The 20,815-nt window shown below is 53.6% G+C and overlaps 17 non-coding genes across 17 annotated transcripts; 8 read left to right on the top strand and 9 right to left on the bottom strand.

The window, feature by feature from the left end:
* Positions 1-206: 206 nt before the first annotated feature.
* Positions 207-278, bottom strand: Trnag-ccc. Its single transcript has one exon. It is a non-coding gene; the product is annotated as a tRNA-Gly (tRNA).
* A 639-nt stretch (positions 279-917) lies between these two features.
* Trnae-uuc lies at positions 918-989 on the top strand. The gene has a single exon. It is a non-coding gene; the product is annotated as a tRNA-Glu (tRNA).
* Positions 990-2,004: 1,015 nt separating this feature from the next.
* Positions 2,005-2,076, bottom strand: Trnag-ccc. The gene has a single exon. It is a non-coding gene; the product is annotated as a tRNA-Gly (tRNA).
* Positions 2,077-2,715: 639 nt separating this feature from the next.
* Trnae-uuc lies at positions 2,716-2,787 on the top strand. The gene has a single exon. It is a non-coding gene; the product is annotated as a tRNA-Glu (tRNA).
* A 1,015-nt stretch (positions 2,788-3,802) lies between these two features.
* On the bottom strand, positions 3,803-3,874 carry Trnag-ccc. The gene has a single exon. It is a non-coding gene; the product is annotated as a tRNA-Gly (tRNA).
* A 639-nt stretch (positions 3,875-4,513) lies between these two features.
* Trnae-uuc lies at positions 4,514-4,585 on the top strand. The gene has a single exon. It is a non-coding gene; the product is annotated as a tRNA-Glu (tRNA).
* Positions 4,586-5,600: 1,015 nt separating this feature from the next.
* On the bottom strand, positions 5,601-5,672 carry Trnag-ccc. The gene has a single exon. It is a non-coding gene; the product is annotated as a tRNA-Gly (tRNA).
* Positions 5,673-6,311: 639 nt separating this feature from the next.
* Positions 6,312-6,383, top strand: Trnae-uuc. The gene has a single exon. It is a non-coding gene; the product is annotated as a tRNA-Glu (tRNA).
* Positions 6,384-7,398: 1,015 nt separating this feature from the next.
* On the bottom strand, positions 7,399-7,470 carry Trnag-ccc. The gene has a single exon. It is a non-coding gene; the product is annotated as a tRNA-Gly (tRNA).
* Positions 7,471-13,648: 6,178 nt separating this feature from the next.
* Positions 13,649-13,720, top strand: Trnae-uuc. Its single transcript has one exon. It is a non-coding gene; the product is annotated as a tRNA-Glu (tRNA).
* A 1,015-nt stretch (positions 13,721-14,735) lies between these two features.
* Positions 14,736-14,807, bottom strand: Trnag-ccc. The gene has a single exon. It is a non-coding gene; the product is annotated as a tRNA-Gly (tRNA).
* Positions 14,808-15,446: 639 nt separating this feature from the next.
* On the top strand, positions 15,447-15,518 carry Trnae-uuc. The gene has a single exon. It is a non-coding gene; the product is annotated as a tRNA-Glu (tRNA).
* A 1,015-nt stretch (positions 15,519-16,533) lies between these two features.
* Trnag-ccc lies at positions 16,534-16,605 on the bottom strand. Its single transcript has one exon. It is a non-coding gene; the product is annotated as a tRNA-Gly (tRNA).
* Positions 16,606-17,244: 639 nt separating this feature from the next.
* Positions 17,245-17,316, top strand: Trnae-uuc. The gene has a single exon. It is a non-coding gene; the product is annotated as a tRNA-Glu (tRNA).
* A 1,015-nt stretch (positions 17,317-18,331) lies between these two features.
* Positions 18,332-18,403, bottom strand: Trnag-ccc. The gene has a single exon. It is a non-coding gene; the product is annotated as a tRNA-Gly (tRNA).
* A 639-nt stretch (positions 18,404-19,042) lies between these two features.
* Positions 19,043-19,114, top strand: Trnae-uuc. The gene has a single exon. It is a non-coding gene; the product is annotated as a tRNA-Glu (tRNA).
* Positions 19,115-20,129: 1,015 nt separating this feature from the next.
* Positions 20,130-20,201, bottom strand: Trnag-ccc. Its single transcript has one exon. It is a non-coding gene; the product is annotated as a tRNA-Gly (tRNA).
* Positions 20,202-20,815: the final 614 nt, after the last annotated feature.

Raw genomic sequence — 20,815 nt, 5'->3', positions numbered from 1 at the left:
TCATATCGGCCCCACCGCCGAGCGGCAGCGAGCGGCAGTCGAGCAAAGTCGGGCCAAGTCGACACACGATGAAGTGAAATTAATCCACTTAGCTGGAACGAGGCAGGAGACGAGGAGATACTACCTGTGCCGCGACACGTGGCAATTTCGAGGATCGCATGGTCTAGAACACACACTATTGCGCTACGCAAAAATGACAATCCTCCTGCGGTGGCCGGGAATCGAACACGGATCAACTGCTTGGGAAGCAACCATGCTGACCGTTACACCACCACCGCATTGCGCTGCAGGCTTCCTGTGTCGCGGTGTGTTGTCGCCCCTGCTGCCACCAGAGGATCAAGCGACCCTGCTGCAGGCGCTCTGCCCGCCGGCACATCGGAACGCGGTGCCACGTTGCTTCCAGGGCGATGCACTGTAACTAGACGCAGCATTGACTTCCGCCGAGAAATCCACCCTTTCATGTACGGCATGGTGGGAAAACAATTCTGAAATTAGAACTTCTTAGTGAGGCTGCGGTGGCGAGTATTCCTGTATGCCTCGGTGGCGCAGTGGGCTGCGCATGTCATTATCTTAAGGGCGTACGTTCTATCCTCAACTCAGCCATCTCATTTTCTCTCCACGACGGTGAAAGGCACAGCATAGCTTTTGCGAGGTAAGGCCGTATTTGCCGTTTATTACCACCTAGGCTACTTTGCGTCAACGTGTGTTTGTTTCCAGTTATTACTAATTACAGTTTTGCTAGTTGCACTCGAGACTGAAAGCGATGTTTGCCTAGTATGACTTGCGCGCTTTGGGAGTGAGTAAGCGGGATCGTGGTGGCGGACAGAGTTCAGCGTTGGCGCCAGATTCGGCCCTAAAGTTGCGTGGAGGAGACGTATTTCTGGACGCATACACACGTAGTGGATCGTTGAGGTGTGTCCGGTATGGTCTAGTGGCTAGGATACCTGGCTTTCACCCAGGAGGCCCGGGTTCGATTCCCGGTACCGGAACGTGAATTCTCGGGGCTGAGATGAGAAAACTTCTCACGGCCGTTTTTCGTCTTCGTGGAGCTGCTGCTCTGGGTTCCAAGTATAAGGTGAGAGAAAGTCAAGGAAAAGAGATACATCCTCACGTTAATGGCGGGGCCGTTTTGAAGGGAGAGGAGACGGTTTTGCGGTTTTGGACTGCTGATGCGACACTGTTGCATTGCCCGTTAGCTCAGTGGGCTGTAGCGTCGTGCTAGTAACGCGTAGGTCATGGGTTCCTTCCCTCCACGGGCCATTCCATTTTCTCCCCTAATAGGAAATGCTGCCTCCTGCGAGACTCTGCCAGGCAGATTCTAAATGATGTGCACATCCAGCTAGAAGTCTGAACGTTTCGCTAAGGGGTTGCCAACGGCCAGCTCACTTTCAATTAATGAAGTTAAGCAGACGTTTGCGTGGTTAGTGAGTGGATGGGTGATCGTCCGGGAACTCTGCGTGCTATTGGACCCTTCCATTTCAACCCCCACCCTCCTCCTTTTATGCTACAGTGTTGACGTGCTATGATGCCTTCCTAAGCAATTTAAATTACGTTAACGAACATATGATCCACAATTTAATGAGGCTGATTGCAAAAAGAGCGCAAGGAAAGTGCAAGAACGACTTTGGCAATAACAGAACCGTACGAATCAACAGATAATTTCTCAAATGTGTAGATAACACTGTGCGAAGCAGTGAGATTTCCGAAATTTGTAAATGAAAGTTTAGCTTTTCGTATTGAAAAGGAAAAGTACTCTTGATTACTTTATTTCTCGCAGCCGATTGTCGTACTTCTCCTGTCATATCGGCCCCACCGCCGAGCGGCAGCGAGCGGCAGTCGAGCAAAGTCGGGCCAAGTCGACACACGATGAAGTGAAATTAATCCACTTAGCTGGAACGAGGCAGGAGACGAGGAGATACTACCTGTGCCGCGACACGTGGCAATTTCGAGGATCGCATGGTCTAGAACACACACTATTGCGCTACGCAAAAATGACAATCCTCCTGCGGTGGCCGGGAATCGAACACGGATCAACTGCTTGGGAAGCAACCATGCTGACCGTTACACCACCACCGCATTGCGCTGCAGGCTTCCTGTGTCGCGGTGTGTTGTCGCCCCTGCTGCCACCAGAGGATCAAGCGACCCTGCTGCAGGCGCTCTGCCCGCCGGCACATCGGAACGCGGTGCCACGTTGCTTCCAGGGCGATGCACTGTAACTAGACGCAGCATTGACTTCCGCCGAGAAATCCACCCTTTCATGTACGGCATGGTGGGAAAACAATTCTGAAATTAGAACTTCTTAGTGAGGCTGCGGTGGCGAGTATTCCTGTATGCCTCGGTGGCGCAGTGGGCTGCGCATGTCATTATCTTAAGGGCGTACGTTCTATCCTCAACTCAGCCATCTCATTTTCTCTCCACGACGGTGAAAGGCACAGCATAGCTTTTGCGAGGTAAGGCCGTATTTGCCGTTTATTACCACCTAGGCTACTTTGCGTCAACGTGTGTTTGTTTCCAGTTATTACTAATTACAGTTTTGCTAGTTGCACTCGAGACTGAAAGCGATGTTTGCCTAGTATGACTTGCGCGCTTTGGGAGTGAGTAAGCGGGATCGTGGTGGCGGACAGAGTTCAGCGTTGGCGCCAGATTCGGCCCTAAAGTTGCGTGGAGGAGACGTATTTCTGGACGCATACACACGTAGTGGATCGTTGAGGTGTGTCCGGTATGGTCTAGTGGCTAGGATACCTGGCTTTCACCCAGGAGGCCCGGGTTCGATTCCCGGTACCTGAACGTGAATTCTCGGGGCTGAGATGAGAAAACTTCTCACGGCCGTTTTTCGTCTTCGTGGAGCTGCTGCTCTGGGTTCCAAGTATAAGGTGAGAGAAAGTCAAGGAAAAGAGATACATCCTCACGTTAATGGCGGGGCCGTTTTGAAGGGAGAGGAGACGGTTTTGCGGTTTTGGACTGCTGATGCGACACTGTTGCATTGCCCGTTAGCTCAGTGGGCTGTAGCGTCGTGCTAGTAACGCGTAGGTCATGGGTTCCTTCCCTCCACGGGCCATTCCATTTTCTCCCCTAATAGGAAATGCTGCCTCCTGCGAGACTCTGCCAGGCAGATTCTAAATGATGTGCACATCCAGCTAGAAGTCTGAACGTTTCGCTAAGGGGTTGCCAACGGCCAGCTCACTTTCAATTAATGAAGTTAAGCAGACGTTTGCGTGGTTAGTGAGTGGATGGGTGATCGTCCGGGAACTCTGCGTGCTATTGGACCCTTCCATTTCAACCCCCACCCTCCTCCTTTTATGCTACAGTGTTGACGTGCTATGATGCCTTCCTAAGCAATTTAAATTACGTTAACGAACATATGATCCACAATTTAATGAGGCTGATTGCAAAAAGAGCGCAAGGAAAGTGCAAGAACGACTTTGGCAATAACAGAACCGTACGAATCAACAGATAATTTCTCAAATGTGTAGATAACACTGTGCGAAGCAGTGAGATTTCCGAAATTTGTAAATGAAAGTTTAGCTTTTCGTATTGAAAAGGAAAAGTACTCTTGATTACTTTATTTCTCGCAGCCGATTGTCGTACTTCTCCTGTCATATCGGCCCCACCGCCGAGCGGCAGCGAGCGGCAGTCGAGCAAAGTCGGGCCAAGTCGACACACGATGAAGTGAAATTAATCCACTTAGCTGGAACGAGGCAGGAGACGAGGAGATACTACCTGTGCCGCGACACGTGGCAATTTCGAGGATCGCATGGTCTAGAACACACACTATTGCGCTACGCAAAAATGACAATCCTCCTGCGGTGGCCGGGAATCGAACACGGATCAACTGCTTGGGAAGCAACCATGCTGACCGTTACACCACCACCGCATTGCGCTGCAGGCTTCCTGTGTCGCGGTGTGTTGTCGCCCCTGCTGCCACCAGAGGATCAAGCGACCCTGCTGCAGGCGCTCTGCCCGCCGGCACATCGGAACGCGGTGCCACGTTGCTTCCAGGGCGATGCACTGTAACTAGACGCAGCATTGACTTCCGCCGAGAAATCCACCCTTTCATGTACGGCATGGTGGGAAAACAATTCTGAAATTAGAACTTCTTAGTGAGGCTGCGGTGGCGAGTATTCCTGTATGCCTCGGTGGCGCAGTGGGCTGCGCATGTCATTATCTTAAGGGCGTACGTTCTATCCTCAACTCAGCCATCTCATTTTCTCTCCACGACGGTGAAAGGCACAGCATAGCTTTTGCGAGGTAAGGCCGTATTTGCCGTTTATTACCACCTAGGCTACTTTGCGTCAACGTGTGTTTGTTTCCAGTTATTACTAATTACAGTTTTGCTAGTTGCACTCGAGACTGAAAGCGATGTTTGCCTAGTATGACTTGCGCGCTTTGGGAGTGAGTAAGCGGGATCGTGGTGGCGGACAGAGTTCAGCGTTGGCGCCAGATTCGGCCCTAAAGTTGCGTGGAGGAGACGTATTTCTGGACGCATACACACGTAGTGGATCGTTGAGGTGTGTCCGGTATGGTCTAGTGGCTAGGATACCTGGCTTTCACCCAGGAGGCCCGGGTTCGATTCCCGGTACCTGAACGTGAATTCTCGGGGCTGAGATGAGAAAACTTCTCACGGCCGTTTTTCGTCTTCGTGGAGCTGCTGCTCTGGGTTCCAAGTATAAGGTGAGAGAAAGTCAAGGAAAAGAGATACATCCTCACGTTAATGGCGGGGCCGTTTTGAAGGGAGAGGAGACGGTTTTGCGGTTTTGGACTGCTGATGCGACACTGTTGCATTGCCCGTTAGCTCAGTGGGCTGTAGCGTCGTGCTAGTAACGCGTAGGTCATGGGTTCCTTCCCTCCACGGGCCATTCCATTTTCTCCCCTAATAGGAAATGCTGCCTCCTGCGAGACTCTGCCAGGCAGATTCTAAATGATGTGCACATCCAGCTAGAAGTCTGAACGTTTCGCTAAGGGGTTGCCAACGGCCAGCTCACTTTCAATTAATGAAGTTAAGCAGACGTTTGCGTGGTTAGTGAGTGGATGGGTGATCGTCCGGGAACTCTGCGTGCTATTGGACCCTTCCATTTCAACCCCCACCCTCCTCCTTTTATGCTACAGTGTTGACGTGCTATGATGCCTCCCTAAGCAATTTAAATTACGTTAACGAACATATGATCCACAATTTAATGAGGCTGATTGCAAAAAGAGCGCAAGGAAAGTGCAAGAACGACTTTGGCAATAACAGAACCGTACGAATCAACAGATAATTTCTCAAATGTGTAGATAACACTGTGCGAAGCAGTGAGATTTCCGAAATTTGTAAATGAAAGTTTAGCTTTTCGTATTGAAAAGGAAAAGTACTCTTGATTACTTTATTTCTCGCAGCCGATTGTCGTACTTCTCCTGTCATATCGGCCCCACCGCCGAGCGGCAGCGAGCGGCAGTCGAGCAAAGTCGGGCCAAGTCGACACACGATGAAGTGAAATTAATCCACTTAGCTGGAACGAGGCAGGAGACGAGGAGATACTACCTGTGCCGCGACACGTGGCAATTTCGAGGATCGCATGGTCTAGAACACACACTATTGCGCTACGCAAAAATGACAATCCTCCTGCGGTGGCCGGGAATCGAACACGGATCAACTGCTTGGGAAGCAACCATGCTGACCGTTACACCACCACCGCATTGCGCTGCAGGCTTCCTGTGTCGCGGTGTGTTGTCGCCCCTGCTGCCACCAGAGGATCAAGCGACCCTGCTGCAGGCGCTCTGCCCGCCGGCACATCGGAACGCGGTGCCACGTTGCTTCCAGGGCGATGCACTGTAACTAGACGCAGCATTGACTTCCGCCGAGAAATCCACCCTTTCATGTACGGCATGGTGGGAAAACAATTCTGAAATTAGAACTTCTTAGTGAGGCTGCGGTGGCGAGTATTCCTGTATGCCTCGGTGGCGCAGTGGGCTGCGCATGTCATTATCTTAAGGGCGTACGTTCTATCCTCAACTCAGCCATCTCATTTTCTCTCCACGACGGTGAAAGGCACAGCATAGCTTTTGCGAGGTAAGGCCGTATTTGCCGTTTATTACCACCTAGGCTACTTTGCGTCAACGTGTGTTTGTTTCCAGTTATTACTAATTACAGTTTTGCTAGTTGCACTCGAGACTGAAAGCGATGTTTGCCTAGTATGACTTGCGCGCTTTGGGAGTGAGTAAGCGGGATCGTGGTGGCGGACAGAGTTCAGCGTTGGCGCCAGATTCGGCCCTAAAGTTGCGTGGAGGAGACGTATTTCTGGACGCATACACACGTAGTGGATCGTTGAGGTGTGTCCGGTATGGTCTAGTGGCTAGGATACCTGGCTTTCACCCAGGAGGCCCGGGTTCGATTCCCGGTACCTGAACGTGAATTCTCGGGGCTGAGATGAGAAAACTTCTCACGGCCGTTTTTCGTCTTCGTGGAGCTGCTGCTCTGGGTTCCAAGTATAAGGTGAGAGAAAGTCAAGGAAAAGAGATACATCCTCACGTTAATGGCGGGGCCGTTTTGAAGGGAGAGGAGACGGTTTTGCGGTTTTGGACTGCTGATGCGACACTGTTGCATTGCCCGTTAGCTCAGTGGGCTGTAGCGTCGTGCTAGTAACGCGTAGGTCATGGGTTCCTTCCCTCCACGGGCCATTCCATTTTCTCCCCTAATAGGAAATGCTGCCTCCTGCGAGACTCTGCCAGGCAGATTCTAAATGATGTGCACATCCAGCTAGAAGTCTGAACGTTTCGCTAAGGGGTTGCCAACGGCCAGCTCACTTTCAATTAATGAAGTTAAGCAGACGTTTGCGTGGTTAGTGAGTGGATGGGTGATCGTCCGGGAACTCTGCGTGCTATTGGACCCTTCCATTTCAACCCCCACCCTCCTCCTTTTATGCTACAGTGTTGACGTGCTATGATGCCTCCCTAAGCAATTTAAATTACGTTAACGAACATATGATCCACAATTTAATGAGGCTGATTGCAAAAAGAGCGCAAGGAAAGTGCAAGAACGACTTTGGCAATAACAGAACCGTACGAATCAACAGATAATTTCTCAAATGTGTAGATAACACTGTGCGAAGCAGTGAGATTTCCGAAATTTGTAAATGAAAGTTTAGCTTTTCGTATTGAAAAGGAAAAGTACTCTTGATTACTTTATTTCTCGCAGCCGATTGTCGTACTTCTCCTGTCATATCGGCCCCACCGCCGAGCGGCAGCGAGCGGCAGTCGAGCAAAGTCGGGCCAAGTCGACACACGATGAAGTGAAATTAATCCACTTAGCTGGAACGAGGCAGGAGACGAGGAGATACTACCTGTGCCGCGACACGTGGCAATTTCGAGGATCGCATGGTCTAGAACACACACTATTGCGCTACGCAAAAATGACAATCCTCCTGCGGTGGCCGGGAATCGAACACGGATCAACTGCTTGGGAAGCAACCATGCTGACCGTTACACCACCACCGCATTGCGCTGCAGGCTTCCTGTGTCGCGGTGTGTTGTCGCCCCTGCTGCCACCAGAGGATCAAGCGACCCTGCTGCAGGCGCTCTGCCCGCCGGCACATCGGAACGCGGTGCCACGTTGCTTCCAGGGCGATGCACTGTAACTAGACGCAGCATTGACTTCCGCCGAGAAATCCACCCTTTCATGTACGGCATGGTGGGAAAACAATTCTGAAATTAGAACTTCTTAGTGAGGCTGCGGTGGCGAGTATTCCTGTATGCCTCGGTGGCGCAGTGGGCTGCGCATGTCATTATCTTAAGGGCGTACGTTCTATCCTCAACTCAGCCATCTCATTTTCTCTCCACGACGGTGAAAGGCACAGCATAGCTTTTGCGAGGTAAGGCCGTATTTGCCGTTTATTACCACCTAGGCTACTTTGCGTCAACGTGTGTTTGTTTCCAGTTATTACTAATTACAGTTTTGCTAGTTGCACTCGAGACTGAAAGCGATGTTTGCCTAGTATGACTTGCGCGCTTTGGGAGTGAGTAAGCATCTCCGGCGGTACACCGAAAGGTTACCGCCCTTCGATAGTGCCGTTTTCGCGCTAATCGAAGTGCTAGGGTTTACAGGTGCCAGCCAGCCAGCCAGCCAGCCAGCCAGCCAGCCAGCCAGCAAGCCGCAGTTCCCGGTCCCGGCCTGCAGCGGTGGTCCCGCAGCCAGCCAGCCAGCCAGCCAGCCAGCCAGCCAGCCAGCCAGCCAGCCAGCCAGCCCTCCGGTGGCAGCAGCAGTCCAGCCAGCAGCAGTCCTGCCAGCAGCAGCAGCAGCAGCAGCAGCAGCAGCCGCCGCCGCCGCCGCCGCCGCCGCCCCGGCCCAGTCCGCGGCAGCAGCGTCCCTGCCTCTCGCCGTCGCCGTCGCCGTCGCCGTCGCCGTCGCCGTCGCCGTCGCCGTCGCCGTCGCCGTCGCCGTCGCCGTCGCCGTCGCCGTCGCCGTCGCCGTCGCCGTCGCCGTCGCCGTCGCCGTCCGTCGTCTCCCAGTGTGTGTCCTGTCCCTTTAGTGCTGTGTTTTTCTTTCTTCTTCTTGTCGTCATGTCCGCCCCCACCACCACCGTCACTACTACCACCACCGCCATCGTGTATACGTCCCCTTCCGCCGCCACCACCACTATCACTTGGTGTGCCCAGTCCCACCCCCCTCCTTCCATCCCTCCCCTCCTCTCTATCCCTTCGCCCTCGCTCTTTGTCGCCCCCTCTCCCGCCTCTTCCTCTCGTTCTGATCCTTTCCCCCCACTCCCCCAGCCTGTCACTGCAGCTCCGGCTAGGGTGGTGGCCCGTCGGGCCACTGCCCACGCCCAGCTCTCCCCGTCGCCGTCGCCATCGCCATCACCGCCACCACCGTCATCGTCACCATCACCATCACTGCCTCATTCGCCTGCACCGTCACAGTCACTCTCTCCGGCGCCGACTGCTGCGTCCGTGCCGGGACCTGTCCCTTCCCGCCACCTCCCCATCGTTCCCGTCCCTCATGTCACCACCCGCCCATCTGCCGCTGTCAAACGCCCTAGTGGCGCCTCCACTTCCTCTGCTCCTAAAAAGGCTCCACCCCGCCCCCCATCCCCACCCCAAAATGCCATGGACGTCTCCCCACCAGGCCCCGCTCCCCCCTCCTCCTCCTCCCCACCCGGTCTCTACAAATATCTCCTGTCCCATCCCGATCCTTCCTTCCTCGAGGCCCGGAATCTCTCCCTCCTCCTCCGCCAACATTTCCCTGGCGCCCCCATATCTCTCCTTACTCCCAGACGGGATTCTGTTCTTATCTCCTCCCCCAGCCCCACCCTCCATACTGACATCCTCTCCCGCCTCCCCATCACCCGTTTTGGTCCTCGCGCCACCCTCACCCCTGCTCCCTCCCCGTCTCCTACCCGCCAACCCCAACCCCCGCGTCGCCCGCCGACCCTCACCGCCGTGATCACTCGGCTTAGCCCGTCGATCACGGAGGAGGAGGTGCTGGCGGAGCTGAAGGCCCATCCCACCCTGGAGGTGCGGGCAGTCCGCCGCATTTTCAACGCGACCGGCCCCACCCGCCTTATGCGGGTTTTCTCTGAGGACGCCCCCTCCATTGACCGTCTCCTGAAGGAGGGTGCCCTCCTCTTCAATCAGCGGTTCAAAGTCGACCCCTCCCGTTCCCCCCCTCAATCCCTGCGCTGCCAGAGATGTCTGCGCTACAATGCACATCCAACAGCCGAGTGCCGCGAGGCCCCCACCTGCCCGCATTGTCGGCAAGCGCACTTCCTCCGGCAGTGCCCCAACCTCCAATCCCCTCCCTCCTGTAATACCTGCAGCCTCCCCCACCCCACCTACTCCCAAAAATGTAAAGCCCGACCTCCTCCTACCACTCCTGAACTCACCGTCCCTGTCCGTCCCCTGGACGCCCCCACCCCTCCTGGCAATTCCCTTCGTCCCCCCCCCACTGCTGAGGACATCATCAGGTTCCTCACCATTGTCCTCCAAAACGTCCATCCCTTTCAGCGCCCCCACACCTTACAACAGATCTCCCTCGCCGCCCGTTCCATATTCCACCTTAAAATGTACGCCACCTTTTCCAATAACCAGGCCCATTTCACCTTCTCCCGCCTTGACACCCTCGTCTAAGTCCTTCCAATGGCGCGACAGCATCGTATCCTTTTCAACAATATCCGCTCCCTTCCCGCCAACAAGAACCTCTTCCTGCACACCCTTGCTACCCACCGTGTGGATGCCTTCCTCCTTAATGAAACCTTCCTCCAACCCCACCACTCCATCCACACCTCCCCCTATCTCCTCCACCGCTCCGATAATCCCCTCCCAGTTGCGCGTGGCGGAGTTGCCATTGGCCACCACCGCCAGATCCCCGTTCGGCTCCAGCCTCTCCTTCCCGACCCCACCGAACACCTGATCCTTAGTCTCTTCTTCCCCGGCCTTACCATTACCTGTGCCACCATCTATGTCCGCCCCAACGCCCCTCTTCCTTTCGACTTCCTCTCCCACATCGACCGTACCTTCTCCTCCTATGTGATCGCCGCCGACCTCAACATCCATAGTCGCTCCGCTGCCCAGTTACGGCGGTGGCATCGGTTCCTCTCCTCCCTTCAAGGCGACCTCATCCCCATCCCCCAGCACACCCGTCCCGAATCCAACTCCACTCCCGATGTTATCCTCTCCTCCCCCAACCTCCTTGGTCGCATTACGGTGGATGTCCTGGAGCCTATTGGTAGCGACCATCTCCCTGCCCTCCTCACCGTGTCAGACGGCCGTCGCCCCCGCCCCGACCCTCGTCATGACCCTCCCCCTAAGTACATCCATGACTATTCCCGTGCCAACTGGAATGCCTACCGGGATACCCTCTCCACTCAGGTCGATAGCCACCCTCTCGCCTACCGCCGTCCCGATGATGTCGCCCATGCCGCCTCCTTTCTCCAGCAGACCTTGTCTGAGGCCGTGGAGGCCCACGTCCCTACTGTTGCCGTCCACCCCCACCGTCCTACCTTACCACCACAGGCCGTCCTCCTCCTCCGTGAATCCCGTCGTCTCTACCGTGCCTTCCTCCGCACGCGTGACCCGGACACCCTACGACGCCACCGGCAACTACAGCGACACATTCGAAATTTGCTCGCGGCCAAGAAACGCCGGGACTGGCGACAGACATGCACCCGTTTAAATGCTACCCTCCCTATAAACTCGTCCAAGTTCTGGACCGCCTTCCGTCGCCTTACCGGAACTAAACCCTCCCCCTACTATCCTCTTCTCCACGATGATCACCCCTTCCCTGACGCCCTTAGTAAGGCCAATCACTTTGCCTCCTACCTGTCCGATGTGTTTTCCATCCCTGATGATCCCCAGTTCGATTACTCCCTCTTCCCAGATATCCGCGATCGAACTGACACCTCTGTCCCTCCCCTCGCTCCTGGTTTCCAGTACTTGGACAACATTCCACACACGGACCTTAATGCCCCCATCACCACACAGGATCTCATCGATACACTCCGCACCAAACGCAACACCGCTCCTGGTCACGATCGTGTTACCTACCGTCACCTTCGTGAAGCTCCTGTCTCTTTTCTCTCCACCCTGGCCAGGCTCTACAATGTAGTCCTGTCCACCGGTTACTACCCCGACCTGTGGAAAACCTCCCGTATCCTCATGTTCCTCAAACCTGGCAAACCGCCGTCCGCCGTCTCCTCCTACCGTCCCATCAGCCTTACCTCGGTCTTCAGCAAGGTCCTGGAATCTATCCTCACCCGCCGCATCCACCAGCATCTCTGCCAGCACCGCCTCCTCCCCGTTACCCAGTGTGGCTTTCGGCCGTCCTTCTCTTCCGACGATCTCCTCCTTCACCTCACTCATCTCCTTTCCGAACAGCTCAATTCCCGTCGCTCCGCAATCTTCCTCTCTCTTGACCTCGAACGCGCATATGACCGCGTATGGCATTCCGGTCTCCTCTTCAAGCTCCAAACCTTCGCCCTTCCCATTAACTACGTTCGTCTGATCGGTTCCTTTCTCTCCCGCCGTCCTTCCTATGTCACCATCCATAACACCGATTCCTACACCTTTTTCCCCTCCGCCGGTGTGCCCCAAGGCTCCGTCCTATCCCCCCTTCTGTACTTGTTGTACACGGCGGACATGCCGCCGCCGTCACCCCCTGTCCACCTTCTCCAGTTTGCCGATGACACCGCCTTCCTTGCCCTTGCCCCCACCCTGCGACGCTCCCAACGCCTTCTCCAATCCCATCTTGACCGGTTCACCGCTTGGTGCAACCAGTGGTTGCTCAAGGTCAATCCTTCCAAAACCCAGGCGATCATTGTAGGCAACACCACTCCCTCCTTCCGCCTCCTTGATTTCTATCTCACCGTTTATGGCCGTCCCATCGCTCTCACCCCCACCCTTAAGTACCTTGGCGTCACCCTCGACCGTCGCCTCTCCTGGACTCCCCATCTCCAGACAATCCAAGCCAAGGCACGTTCCCGACTCCGTCTCCTCAAGCTCCTTTCCGGCCGAACGTGGGGTTTGGACCCCTCCACCATCCTCCACACCTATAAGTCCCTCATCCGCCCTATCCTCTGTTACGCCCATCCAGCCTGGATCTCCGCCCCCCCTTCCTTTTATAAATCCCTCCAAATCCTTGAACGCCATGCTCTTCGCCTTGCCTATCGCATCCGTCTCCCTTCCCCCACGCGGATCCTGTATGACCTTATCCCCTTCCCCCACCTCCTCCTCTTCCTCGAAAGGCTACGAATCCTCTACACCTCCCGTAAACTCGATCCTCCTCACCCGCTCGTCTCCCCGATCCTCTCCCACCCCCGCCCGCTGCCGCGCCTGTACTCCCATGTCCCACCCGGTCTCCATCTCTCCACCCTCCTTACCCTCTCCCAAGGTGGTTTCCGCCAGCTCCCTCTCCCTGATGATGTCCTCGTCCCCTCCATCTACCCCTCCTATCAACTTTGACCCTGCCCCCCCTCCCTCCTGGTGTCCTTTCCCTGCGGCACCCTCCCTCCTTTCTCTTCCCTTCCCTTCTCTCTCCTTTTCCCCCATCCCCTCCCTCCACCCCTCTTCTTCCGGGCTTCCCCTCCCCCTTCCTCTCTCCCCCCTCTTTCCCCAGCCCGTGGCGTCCCTGCTCTCCCCTCTCGCTTTCCCTCTCCCCCTCCTCCTCTTCCTCCTCCTCCTCTCTTGGCAGGTCCCCGGACTCGCACACGCATCGTGAACTTTCGCGCGCCGGAGATCATCGCCCTCGGATTAGTGTCTGTGCCGTCGTGTCTGTGCCTCAGTGTTTTTCGCCGTCCACGCTCCTTCGTTCACGTGTGTCATCGACCTCGTCAGTGTTTGTGCCCAGTGCCGACGGTTTTTCTTGTTTGTTTCGTCAAGTGTGAACGGCTTCATGTTTTTTTTAACTATTGTATCTCCTGTTTTTTAACCGCCATTCTGTTACTTGTCTGTCTCCCTTTCTTTTTTCTTGTACTGCTTATGGCTGAAGAGCGGAGTACACTGATCCGCTGCCAGCCCACCTTGTATGGGGTGTCCAAATTACAATAAAGAAAAAAAAAAAAAAAAGTGAGTAAGCGGGATCGTGGTGGCGGACAGAGTTCAGCGTTGGCGCCAGATTCGGCCCTAAAGTTGCGTGGAGGAGACGTATTTCTGGACGCATACACACGTAGTGGATCGTTGAGGTGTGTCCGGTATGGTCTAGTGGCTAGGATACCTGGCTTTCACCCAGGAGGCCCGGGTTCGATTCCCGGTACCTGAACGTGAATTCTCGGGGCTGAGATGAGAAAACTTCTCACGGCCGTTTTTCGTCTTCGTGGAGCTGCTGCTCTGGGTTCCAAGTATAAGGTGAGAGAAAGTCAAGGAAAAGAGATACATCCTCACGTTAATGGCGGGGCCGTTTTGAAGGGAGAGGAGACGGTTTTGCGGTTTTGGACTGCTGATGCGACACTGTTGCATTGCCCGTTAGCTCAGTGGGCTGTAGCGTCGTGCTAGTAACGCGTAGGTCATGGGTTCCTTCCCTCCACGGGCCATTCCATTTTCTCCCCTAATAGGAAATGCTGCCTCCTGCGAGACTCTGCCAGGCAGATTCTAAATGATGTGCACATCCAGCTAGAAGTCTGAACGTTTCGCTAAGGGGTTGCCAACGGCCAGCTCACTTTCAATTAATGAAGTTAAGCAGACGTTTGCGTGGTTAGTGAGTGGATGGGTGATCGTCCGGGAACTCTGCGTGCTATTGGACCCTTCCATTTCAACCCCCACCCTCCTCCTTTTATGCTACAGTGTTGACGTGCTATGATGCCTCCCTAAGCAATTTAAATTACGTTAACGAACATATGATCCACAATTTAATGAGGCTGATTGCAAAAAGAGCGCAAGGAAAGTGCAAGAACGACTTTGGCAATAACAGAACCGTACGAATCAACAGATAATTTCTCAAATGTGTAGATAACACTGTGCGAAGCAGTGAGATTTCCGAAATTTGTAAATGAAAGTTTAGCTTTTCGTATTGAAAAGGAAAAGTACTCTTGATTACTTTATTTCTCGCAGCCGATTGTCGTACTTCTCCTGTCATATCGGCCCCACCGCCGAGCGGCAGCGAGCGGCAGTCGAGCAAAGTCGGGCCAAGTCGACACACGATGAAGTGAAATTAATCCACTTAGCTGGAACGAGGCAGGAGACGAGGAGATACTACCTGTGCCGCGACACGTGGCAATTTCGAGGATCGCATGGTCTAGAACACACACTATTGCGCTACGCAAAAATGACAATCCTCCTGCGGTGGCCGGGAATCGAACACGGATCAACTGCTTGGGAAGCAACCATGCTGACCGTTACACCACCACCGCATTGCGCTGCAGGCTTCCTGTGTCGCGGTGTGTTGTCGCCCCTGCTGCCACCAGAGGATCAAGCGACCCTGCTGCAGGCGCTCTGCCCGCCGGCACATCGGAACGCGGTGCCACGTTGCTTCCAGGGCGATGCACTGTAACTAGACGCAGCATTGACTTCCGCCGAGAAATCCACCCTTTCATGTACGGCATGGTGGGAAAACAATTCTGAAATTAGAACTTCTTAGTGAGGCTGCGGTGGCGAGTATTCCTGTATGCCTCGGTGGCGCAGTGGGCTGCGCATGTCATTATCTTAAGGGCGTACGTTCTATCCTCAACTCAGCCATCTCATTTTCTCTCCACGACGGTGAAAGGCACAGCATAGCTTTTGCGAGGTAAGGCCGTATTTGCCGTTTATTACCACCTAGGCTACTTTGCGTCAACGTGTGTTTGTTTCCAGTTATTACTAATTACAGTTTTGCTAGTTGCACTCGAGACTGAAAGCGATGTTTGCCTAGTATGACTTGCGCGCTTTGGGAGTGAGTAAGCGGGATCGTGGTGGCGGACAGAGTTCAGCGTTGGCGCCAGATTCGGCCCTAAAGTTGCGTGGAGGAGACGTATTTCTGGACGCATACACACGTAGTGGATCGTTGAGGTGTGTCCGGTATGGTCTAGTGGCTAGGATACCTGGCTTTCACCCAGGAGGCCCGGGTTCGATTCCCGGTACCTGAACGTGAATTCTCGGGGCTGAGATGAGAAAACTTCTCACGGCCGTTTTTCGTCTTCGTGGAGCTGCTGCTCTGGGTTCCAAGTATAAGGTGAGAGAAAGTCAAGGAAAAGAGATACATCCTCACGTTAATGGCGGGGCCGTTTTGAAGGGAGAGGAGACGGTTTTGCGGTTTTGGACTGCTGATGCGACACTGTTGCATTGCCCGTTAGCTCAGTGGGCTGTAGCGTCGTGCTAGTAACGCGTAGGTCATGGGTTCCTTCCCTCCACGGGCCATTCCATTTTCTCCCCTAATAGGAAATGCTGCCTCCTGCGAGACTCTGCCAGGCAGATTCTAAATGATGTGCACATCCAGCTAGAAGTCTGAACGTTTCGCTAAGGGGTTGCCAACGGCCAGCTCACTTTCAATTAATGAAGTTAAGCAGACGTTTGCGTGGTTAGTGAGTGGATGGGTGATCGTCCGGGAACTCTGCGTGCTATTGGACCCTTCCATTTCAACCCCCACCCTCCTCCTTTTATGCTACAGTGTTGACGTGCTATGATGCCTCCCTAAGCAATTTAAATTACGTTAACGAACATATGATCCACAATTTAATGAGGCTGATTGCAAAAAGAGCGCAAGGAAAGTGCAAGAACGACTTTGGCAATAACAGAACCGTACGAATCAACAGATAATTTCTCAAATGTGTAGATAACACTGTGCGAAGCAGTGAGATTTCCGAAATTTGTAAATGAAAGTTTAGCTTTTCGTATTGAAAAGGAAAAGTACTCTTGATTACTTTATTTCTCGCAGCCGATTGTCGTACTTCTCCTGTCATATCGGCCCCACCGCCGAGCGGCAGCGAGCGGCAGTCGAGCAAAGTCGGGCCAAGTCGACACACGATGAAGTGAAATTAATCCACTTAGCTGGAACGAGGCAGGAGACGAGGAGATACTACCTGTGCCGCGACACGTGGCAATTTCGAGGATCGCATGGTCTAGAACACACACTATTGCGCTACGCAAAAATGACAATCCTCCTGCGGTGGCCGGGAATCGAACACGGATCAACTGCTTGGGAAGCAACCATGCTGACCGTTACACCACCACCGCATTGCGCTGCAGGCTTCCTGTGTCGCGGTGTGTTGTCGCCCCTGCTGCCACCAGAGGATCAAGCGACCCTGCTGCAGGGGCTCTGCCCGCCGGCACATCGGAACGCGGTGCCACGTTGCTTCCAGGGCGATGCACTGTAACTAGACGCAGCATTGACTTCCGCCGAGAAATCCACCCTTTCATGTACGGCATGGTGGGAAAACAATTCTGAAATTAGAACTTCTTAGTGAGGCTGCGGTGGCGAGTATTCCTGTATGCCTCGGTGGCGCAGTGGGCTGCGCATGTCATTATCTTAAGGGCGTACGTTCTATCCTCAACTCAGCCATCTCATTTTCTCTCCACGACGGTGAAAGGCACAGCATAGCTTTTGCGAGGTAAGGCCGTATTTGCCGTTTATTACCACCTAGGCTACTTTGCGTCAACGTGTGTTTGTTTCCAGTTATTACTAATTACAGTTTTGCTAGTTGCACTCGAGACTGAAAGCGATGTTTGCCTAGTATGACTTGCGCGCTTTGGGAGTGAGTAAGCGGGATCGTGGTGGCGGACAGAGTTCAGCGTTGGCGCCAGATTCGGCCCTAAAGTTGCGTGGAGGAGACGTATTTCTGGACGCATACACACGTAGTGGATCGTTGAGGTGTGTACGGTATGGTCTAGTGGCTAGGATACCTGGCTTTCACCCAGGAGGCCCGGGTTCGATTCCCGGTACCTGAACGTGAATTCTCGGGGCTGAGATGAGAAAACTTCTCACGGCCGTTTTTCGTCTTCGTGGAGCTGCTGCTCTGGGTTCCAAGTATAAGGTGAGAGAAAGTCAAGGAAAAGAGATACATCCTCACGTTAATGGCGGGGCCGTTTTGAAGGGAGAGGAGACGGTTTTGCGGTTTTGGACTGCTGATGCGACACTGTTGCATTGCCCGTTAGCTCAGTGGGCTGTAGCGTCGTGCTAGTAACGCGTAGGTCATGGGTTCCTTCCCTCCACGGGCCATTCCATTTTCTCCCCTAATAGGAAATGCTGCCTCCTGCGAGACTCTGCCAGGCAGATTCTAAATGATGTGCACATCCAGCTAGAAGTCTGAACGTTTCGCTAAGGGGTTGCCAACGGCCAGCTCACTTTCAATTAATGAAGTTAAGCAGACGTTTGCGTGGTTAGTGAGTGGATGGGTGATCGTCCGGGAACTCTGCGTGCTATTGGACCCTTCCATTTCAACCCCCACCCTCCTCCTTTTATGCTACAGTGTTGACGTGCTATGATGCCTCCCTAAGCAATTTAAATTACGTTAACGAACATATGATCCACAATTTAATGAGGCTGATTGCAAAAAGAGCGCAAGGAAAGTGCAAGAACGACTTTGGCAATAACAGAACCGTACGAATCAACAGATAATTTCTCAAATGTGTAGATAACACTGTGCGAAGCAGTGAGATTTCCGAAATTTGTAAATGAAAGTTTAGCTTTTCGTATTGAAAAGGAAAAGTACTCTTGATTACTTTATTTCTCGCAGCCGATTGTCGTACTTCTCCTGTCATATCGGCCCCACCGCCGAGCGGCAGCGAGCGGCAGTCGAGCAAAGTCGGGCCAAGTCGACACACGATGAAGTGAAATTAATCCACTTAGCTGGAACGAGGCAGGAGACGAGGAGATACTACCTGTGCCGCGACACGTGGCAATTTCGAGGATCGCATGGTCTAGAACACACACTATTGCGCTACGCAAAAATGACAATCCTCCTGCGGTGGCCGGGAATCGAACACGGATCAACTGCTTGGGAAGCAACCATGCTGACCGTTACACCACCACCGCATTGCGCTGCAGGCTTCCTGTGTCGCGGTGTGTTGTCGCCCCTGCTGCCACCAGAGGATCAAGCGACCCTGCTGCAGGCGCTCTGCCCGCCGGCACATCGGAACGCGGTGCCACGTTGCTTCCAGGGCGATGCACTGTAACTAGACGCAGCATTGACTTCCGCCGAGAAATCCACCCTTTCATGTACGGCATGGTGGGAAAACAATTCTGAAATTAGAACTTCTTAGTGAGGCTGCGGTGGCGAGTATTCCTGTATGCCTCGGTGGCGCAGTGGGCTGCGCATGTCATTATCTTAAGGGCGTACGTTCTATCCTCAACTCAGCCATCTCATTTTCTCTCCACGACGGTGAAAGGCACAGCATAGCTTTTGCGAGGTAAGGCCGTATTTGCCGTTTATTACCACCTAGGCTACTTTGCGTCAACGTGTGTTTGTTTCCAGTTATTACTAATTACAGTTTTGCTAGTTGCACTCGAGACTGAAAGCGATGTTTGCCTAGTATGACTTGCGCGCTTTGGGAGTGAGTAAGCGGGATCGTGGTGGCGGACAGAGTTCAGCGTTGGCGCCAGATTCGGCCCTAAAGTTGCGTGGAGGAGACGTATTTCTGGACGCATACACACGTAGTGGATCGTTGAGGTGTGTCCGGTATGGTCTAGTGGCTAGGATACCTGGCTTTCACCCAGGAGGCCCGGGTTCGATTCCCGGTACCTGAACGTGAATTCTCGGGGCTGAGATGAGAAAACTTCTCACGGCCGTTTTTCGTCTTCGTGGAGCTGCTGCTCTGGGTTCCAAGTATAAGGTGAGAGAAAGTCAAGGAAAAGAGATACATCCTCACGTTAATGGCGGGGCCGTTTTGAAGGGAGAGGAGACGGTTTTGCGGTTTTGGACTGCTGATGCGACACTGTTGCATTGCCCGTTAGCTCAGTGGGCTGTAGCGTCGTGCTAGTAACGCGTAGGTCATGGGTTCCTTCCCTCCACGGGCCATTCCATTTTCTCCCCTAATAGGAAATGCTGCCTCCTGCGAGACTCTGCCAGGCAGATTCTAAATGATGTGCACATCCAGCTAGAAGTCTGAACGTTTCGCTAAGGGGTTGCCAACGGCCAGCTCACTTTCAATTAATGAAGTTAAGCAGACGTTTGCGTGGTTAGTGAGTGGATGGGTGATCGTCCGGGAACTCTGCGTGCTATTGGACCCTTCCATTTCAACCCCCACCCTCCTCCTTTTATGCTACAGTGTTGACGTGCTATGATGCCTCCCTAAGCAATTTAAATTACGTTAACGAACATATGATCCACAATTTAATGAGGCTGATTGCAAAAAGAGCGCAAGGAAAGTGCAAGAACGACTTTGGCAATAACAGAACCGTACGAATCAACAGATAATTTCTCAAATGTGTAGATAACACTGTGCGAAGCAGTGAGATTTCCGAAATTTGTAAATGAAAGTTTAGCTTTTCGTATTGAAAAGGAAAAGTACTCTTGATTACTTTATTTCTCGCAGCCGATTGTCGTACTTCTCCTGTCATATCGGCCCCACCGCCGAGCGGCAGCGAGCGGCAGTCGAGCAAAGTCGGGCCAAGTCGACACACGATGAAGTGAAATTAATCCACTTAGCTGGAACGAGGCAGGAGACGAGGAGATACTACCTGTGCCGCGACACGTGGCAATTTCGAGGATCGCATGGTCTAGAACACACACTATTGCGCTACGCAAAAATGACAATCCTCCTGCGGTGGCCGGGAATCGAACACGGATCAACTGCTTGGGAAGCAACCATGCTGACCGTTACACCACCACCGCATTGCGCTGCGGGCTTCCTGTGTCGCGGTGTGTTGTCGCCCCTGCTGCCACCAGAGGATCAAGCGACCCTGCTGCAGGCGCTCTGCCCGCCGGCACATCGGAACGCGGTGCCACGTTGCTTCCAGGGCGATGCACTGTAACTAGACGCAGCATTGACTTCCGCCGAGAAATCCACCCTTTCATGTACGGCATGGTGGGAAAACAATTCTGAAATTAGAACTTCTTAGTGAGGCTGCGGTGGCGAGTATTCCTGTATGCCTCGGTGGCGCAGTGGGCTGCGCATGTCATTATCTTAAGGGCGTACGTTCTATCCTCAACTCAGCCATCTCATTTTCTCTCCACGACGGTGAAAGGCACAGCATAGCTTTTGCGAGGTAAGGCCGTATTTGCCGTTTATTACCACCTAGGCTACTTTGCGTCAACGTGTGTTTGTTTCCAGTTATTACTAATTACAGTTTTGCTAGTTGCACTCGAGACTGAAAGCGATGTTTGCCTAGTATGACTTGCGCGCTTTGGGAGTGAGTAAGCGGGATCGTGGTGGCGGACAGAGTTCAGCGTTGGCGCCAGATTCGGCCCTAAAGTTGCGTGGAGGAGACGTATTTCTGGACGCATAC

Source organism: Schistocerca americana, chromosome 8 (genome assembly GCF_021461395.2).
Source record: "Schistocerca americana isolate TAMUIC-IGC-003095 chromosome 8, iqSchAmer2.1, whole genome shotgun sequence".
In the NCBI taxonomy this organism is placed as follows: Eukaryota; Metazoa; Arthropoda; class Insecta; order Orthoptera; family Acrididae; genus Schistocerca; species Schistocerca americana.
This window is presented reverse-complemented; position numbering and strand designations above follow the sequence as displayed.